The sequence below is a fragment of the Podarcis pityusensis genome, assembly GCF_964106645.2.
Source record: "Podarcis pityusensis genome assembly, chromosome: 15".
NCBI lineage: Eukaryota > Metazoa > Chordata > Lepidosauria > Squamata > Lacertidae > Podarcis > Podarcis pityusensis.
Genome location: NC_138040.1, coordinates 17,009,620 through 17,015,619, shown reverse-complemented (window position 1 = coordinate 17,015,619; position 6,000 = coordinate 17,009,620). Strand labels below are relative to the sequence as shown.

The 6,000-nt window shown below is 46.2% G+C and overlaps 1 protein-coding gene across 1 annotated transcript in view; it reads left to right on the top strand.

Annotated features, from left to right (window-relative positions):
- Positions 1 to 867: 867 nt before the first annotated feature.
- The window catches only part of ETS1 (ETS proto-oncogene 1, transcription factor), a 107,162-nt gene continuing 102,029 nt past the window's right edge, over positions 868 to 6,000 (top strand). Inside the window, exon 1 of the mRNA XM_080983576.1 lies at positions 868 to 1,003. The gene's annotated coding sequence lies outside the window, so the exon portion shown is untranslated. The remainder of the gene's footprint in view (positions 1,004 to 6,000) is intronic.

Genomic DNA, 6,000 nt, shown 5'->3' with positions numbered 1-6,000 from the left:
CGCATCTAAGTACCTTGATAAAACTTAGTAGTGGGAGCCCGCACAAGAGGACAAGTCATTTTATAGATGGGTAACCAGTTAAGGAACAGGAAGCTGAAGGCAGCAGGACATGAATGAACGGTTCTCACAATGAACGGAAGTGAGCAGCAGGGAGGTCTCCCTTTATTCCCAAATAATCTTGAGTCAGGGTATTTCCTGAGGTAGCCAGGATTATGAATGATACCAAACCGCTCAAGATGTCTGTGCATGGACCCCCCCCCCCCCAAGCCAATTTATGGCTTCAGTTTGTAAATCTAGATCAGACCCAATCTGGCCTGGCTGGCTGGACCAAACCACATCTGAATCCTCATTGTGATTGGGAAACGACAGATCTCTGTAAATAACACCCTTGGGACTTGAGAGTTGGAGACACAGAAGCCCGAAAAAAAACAACACAGCCCCAAAAACCGTTCAGCAAAGCAGCTAAGGGCCAATAGAGTTGCCAAAGCTCAGAATGGAGGAGGGGCCCTGCATTGCAGGGGGTTGGACTAGATGACCCCAGGATCCTTTCCAACTCGACATTTCTGTGTTTCCATGACTCTGTCCACCTGATCAAGGGGGAAAGGGCAGGCATATGAAATATTTTGTTCTGCCCCCGCCGCCCAATATGGCTTCTATCGGAAAGACAGTTTCATTTGGATGGGCTCCTGGCTTGCATAATTGCATTTGTCGGTGGCACCGCGCCAGGTTTCCCTTGCTGCGCTGCTGCTGGCGATGCGCGGACGAGGGCGGGGGAGAGAAAGATGGCTTTATCCAGCTGCCCCTTTGCCTGCTGCGCCCCTGGCCACACCCCTCTTTCCATTTGAAGAGGCGCCTCTGCTAGGAGCATTGTGGTAGCTCCATCCTCTTTAGCCCCAGCCAAGAAGACTCTGCCAGGTAGTTGGATCAGAGTCCTGAGCCAGGCGTGGAAAGCAAGAAAACCTCCTCCAGCCGCGCGCAGCATTTTTCTCTCCTCTCTGCCCAGGCAAGTTGCAAAGGAAGCCAGTATAAAACTTTACTTCTTGGTAATTTCTTCTTATTACTTGCTCTCCCCCCTCCCCCGTTTGGAGGTTGGGAGCACTGATAGCCCACGATGCTTTATGACCTATGACTCGCTTTTTCTTCCAGCACTCCGTGGGGAAGGGGTTGCAGAGAAGGGAGGGAACGTTGCAATCTGGAGTCAGGCACCCATTCCAACTCCCGCAGTGGAGAGGTGCTTTGTACAGGTGACGAATAAAAGCAGGGAGGGAAGAATTTTGTTTCTGGGCTCAGTGGCTGGACCTAATTTCTCAAGCTTTGACATTGCTCGGTAGGCGGATATGCCGCAGAGTGTTCAGAGTTGGGGTGCTAGTTGCTATGGTTTGTGTCCCTACTCAGAGTAGACTCGTTGAAGTTAATGGATATGATGAATTAGTTTCAATGAGTCTCCCCAGGGAAGAACTTTCGATACAACCCTATTTATTAGCAGTAGTGATAATAAAAAAAATTACCTTTTTAATATTAATTTTTATTAGCTCTTTCAAAGGTTTTAACAGATTTACTTCACATGCACTTATATTTTTTCGTTTTGACTTCCTGTCCTTCCAGCCCTGATGTTTTTATTCTTATCCTTAATTGCTGCATTATACAATATCAACATTAATCTTATCAATCATCAACATTGGATGGCATGCTTTAGGATTCTTATGCAGATATATTTGGTGTCTGTTTTGAAGCATCCTCATTCTCTCCACGCCCCCCCCCCTTCCCATTTCCACTCCTTAGTAGTAGTAGCAGGAAAATGGAACTTGAATGAAGAAGAGCAAAGCTGTTGGCCTCGGTTGCCTGTGTCAGAAATGGACCAGCACATCATTTCTGCAGGAAGATTATAGCGCATTACGAAGAACGGTCTCCCAGCATGACCAGTATTTCTGGGAAGCATTGTGGGAATTTTTAGCTGCAGCTTATGTTTTCCATTTTGTTTTCTAACCTGGTGCATTGTACGCAACTAGTCCCCAAACTCTTTGAGGCTAAATTCCCAGTTTACTTAGGTATTTATTGCACTTATAGTCTGCCTTTCCTCCAATGAGCTCCTGTAGTGCGTGTGGTTCTCCCCCCTCCCCATTTTACCTTCCCAACAACCCTGTGGGGTGGGCTAATCTGAAAGCGAGCAATGTATATTTCAGCATGACTGCTTGAAGAATCAAGCTGTCCTTTGTTTTTAAAGTACCCACTGGAGAGTTAATAAAAAGAAGAGCTTCATCCTACAACATGGAAGCATGAGATAATGTGATTTGTCCCAAAAGAGAGTGAGAAAATTACGCCCAGGCAAATAGTTCTTACCTTCCCCACCACAAGTTCCTAATTGAGACATAATGTGCGATTCTACCACGCTTTTAAAAGCATTGGGCAATATTGTCAAAGGCAGCAATTCCATGGAGGCTTTGAATATCATGCAGGAATCCCTCTCCCCTTGCTTAATGGCTCTTAAGGAGCAATGCCTCTGAAGGCCTGCCACTTTCATCTTATAGGTGTCTGCAGACAGATGACTTGTGCGGGTAATTAAAGGTAGGAAACTGATGAGGATCATAGCCATAACTGGGTCTAACCTTTCCATCGGCTCTGGGCCTGGCTGGCCCCTTTGACCTGACTGAAGATATGCATTGCCCCTGGTCTGCAAATGATGTTATATAGAGCACAATTATTTTCGATTCAAGAAGTTCAGAAATGAATACCAAAGGTAAAAGAATGGAGGCCTTTTGTGGACTTTAAAAAACAACAACAACAAAAAACAATTACAGTCAAATGAAATTGCAGGCAGGATTTGAGATAAAAGCAGAGGAAGAAAAATGATAAAATAATTGTAATAGAGAAACACTTTGTAATACAGTGGTACCTCGGGTTACAGACGCTTCAGGTTACAGACTCCGCTAACCCAGAAATAGTACCTGGGGTTAAGAACTTTGCTTCAGGATGAGAACAGAAATCGTGCTCCGGCGGTGTGGCAGCAGCGGGAGGCCCCATTAGCTAAAGTGGTGCTTCAGGTTAAGAACGGACCTCCGGAATGAATTAAGTTCTTAACCCGAGGTACCACTGTAGATGAATATATAACGCAGGAGAAAAGGTCTGAGTAAAAACACTGTTGAGGTAAGGGTGGGAAGGCAATGTATGAAACAATGTGTTCGATTGGATGGTTGTTGTGAAAACGTTTGGAAAAAATTAATCTAAAATTTAATAAGTTTTAAATTTATATAATTCGCCAAAGGCGAAAACTGGAAGCAGATACCACGCTGGTCACAGGGGCTGTCACTGAAAACAGCAATTTACTTTTTTTAAAAAAATGCTCCCTTTCCTGCAGGGAATCTCCCCCCCCCCCCCCCGCCTTCCAATTTATCCCCAGAACAACCCTGCAAGGTAGGTTAGGCAGAAAGATGGTGACTGGCTGAATGTCAGCCCAGGAGCAACAATGCGAATCTGAATTATGTCCAGCACACCAACTGCAGCACCCCACAAAAGCTCTTCTCTTTTCTCTCCACTGTCATGTTATACAACTACATAGTAAATGATGCAATCACTGGGGGTGTTTCCTTCCTCGTGACATCCAGCTGTGTGGAGTTGGGGAAGGGAAGGGCACCAGGAGGACATCATCATGGGATGTGCTTCCATGGCAAACTGGAGAGCTTGAGCTGGGGTTGCCCTTTGGGAAACTGGCACTCCTTCCTTGACATCCCATTAATTTCTGCCTGTAGCCTAACCGGTCTCACCATTCCCACTCCAATTAATGGGTAGAATCATCAGCTAAACCTTTAATCAATTAATTGTCGAGGGTTCAAGATGTGCACTTGTCTAATTCTATGAGTCTGTCTTTGGTTCTGGTGTGTTACTGTAAGAACGTGTGGGAAATAAAATCTTAAAGTTGGACTTCCTTTGCCTAACAATGAGAGGTGGGGCTTTAGACCATGGGTAGGCAAACTAAGGCCCGGGGGCCGGATCCGGCCCAATCGCCTTCTAAATCTGGCCCGCGGATGGTCTGGGAATCAGCGTGTTTTTACATGAGTAGAATGTGTCCTTTTATTTAAAATGCATCTCTGGGTTATTTGTGGGGCATAGGAATTTGTTCTTTTTTTTCCTTTCCAAAATATAGTCCAGCCCCCCACAAGGTCTGAGGGACAGTGGACCGGCCCTCTGCTGAAAAAGTTTGCTGACCCCTGTTTTAGACCATATGTTAAGTGTCTTTAAAAAGGCACCTATCTGAGTGATATGCATTCACGATTCCTGCATTGTAAGGGGTTGGACTAGATGACCCTGGATGTCCCTTCCAACGCTACGATTCTGTGATTCATTTAAGCTGAGTTAATTAGTTGGTTAAATGGCAAGCAGTTAACGAACAAAAAGCCAAGAAGGTTTAATTGCTTGAGAGCCCTGCCACCCATTGCACCTTTTCAGCCATCCACATCTTCCTTTAATTATCAACGGCTCCTGCGCTCTGGGACTGAGACCTAAAGTGAAGCAGCCCTCTGTGGCTTTAATGGTCACCCACAACCTGCAATCTGTTGGGTTCCTCACAAGTGCCCTTGCCTTGACCTCCTGCCTTGTCAGTTTTACCAGCCGCCTCTTCCTTGCTGTTGATTGTGATGTTCGCCAAAACTAATTACGCCTTCATAGCCCCTGCCTCTCATGTTCTCAGAGGCTAATGGTGAGCAGAGGAAGGCAGGATATGGGATTTTATAAGCAGAAGAAGTCCCCCCCCCCCCCGCCCGGACCAAATTGAAGAAAGCCAGGACTCGGTAGCGTGTGTATAGCTCGACTGGCGTCTGTACCTGTAGTAGCTCCCCAAATTCACTGGCCAGGATAGATGGCTTGCTTGTTGGAGATGCGGAGTGGAAACTGGCCACTGTGGGCTTATAGAATGATGCCAATTTGAGGGACGTGGGTGGCGCTGTGGGTTAAACCACAGAACCTAGGACTTGCCGATCAGAAGGTTGGCGGATCGAATCCCCGCAATGGGGTGAGCTCCCGTTGCTCGGTCCCTGCTCCTGCCAACCTAGCAGTTCGAAAGCACATCAAAGTCCAAGTAGATAAATAGGTACTGCTCTGGCGGGAATGTAAACAGCGTTTCCGTGCACTGCTCTGGTTCGCCAGAAGCGGCTTAGTCATGCTGGCCACATGACCTGGAAGCTGTACGCCGGCTCCCTCGGCCAATAAAGCGGGATGAGCGCCGCAACCTCAGAGTCGGTCACGACTGGACCTAATGGTCAGGGGTCCCTTTACCTTTACCCATTCCAAAGGGCAGAAGCCTGTGTTGTCTGGTTGTGAGGCTAATGTGATAATTGGGAAGTCCCAGATTCAAATCTTGCCACTTCTACAGGCTCATTTAAGGCCACCCCAGTGAGCTCATGACAAGCCATGTTCCCACCTGCAACATAGAGATAATATGTGGGGATAATATTGATCTACCTTACTTGGAGGTTTAAAATGTAATGTGCTTTGAATACTGTGAAATGCCGCTGCTGTAGTAAGAATAACAGGTTGTAGCCAATGCTAGTCCTGCTCAGAGAAGGTCCACTGAAGTTAATGGATCCGACTAACTTAAGTGCATTAGTTTTGAGTACAACTTCGTTCTATACTATATTAGGATTATTATTACTACCACCATATCTGATTAGCTGGTCTAAATCCCAGGGATGTGGGTGATCATGTTAGCTCATTTATAAAGTTTCGCTTCACATGCTCCACTTCAAATTTTTGCACAGTCACCAGCTCGGCTATCTGTTTGTGATTGTAACTGTGTATTTGTTTACTTGCACCAAGACACCAAAAGGCCAAAGAGTTTTGACAAAGGTCGGCTACAGAGCAATCCTCATTGTTTGCTAAAGCAGCTGGCTTGTTGTTCTAGTACAGGCTTCCTCAATCTCGGACCTCCAGATGTTTTTGGCTTACAAGTCCAATGACCAGCGGTCTGGGATGCTGGGAATTGTAGTCTTAAAAGTAGTTCGAATCATA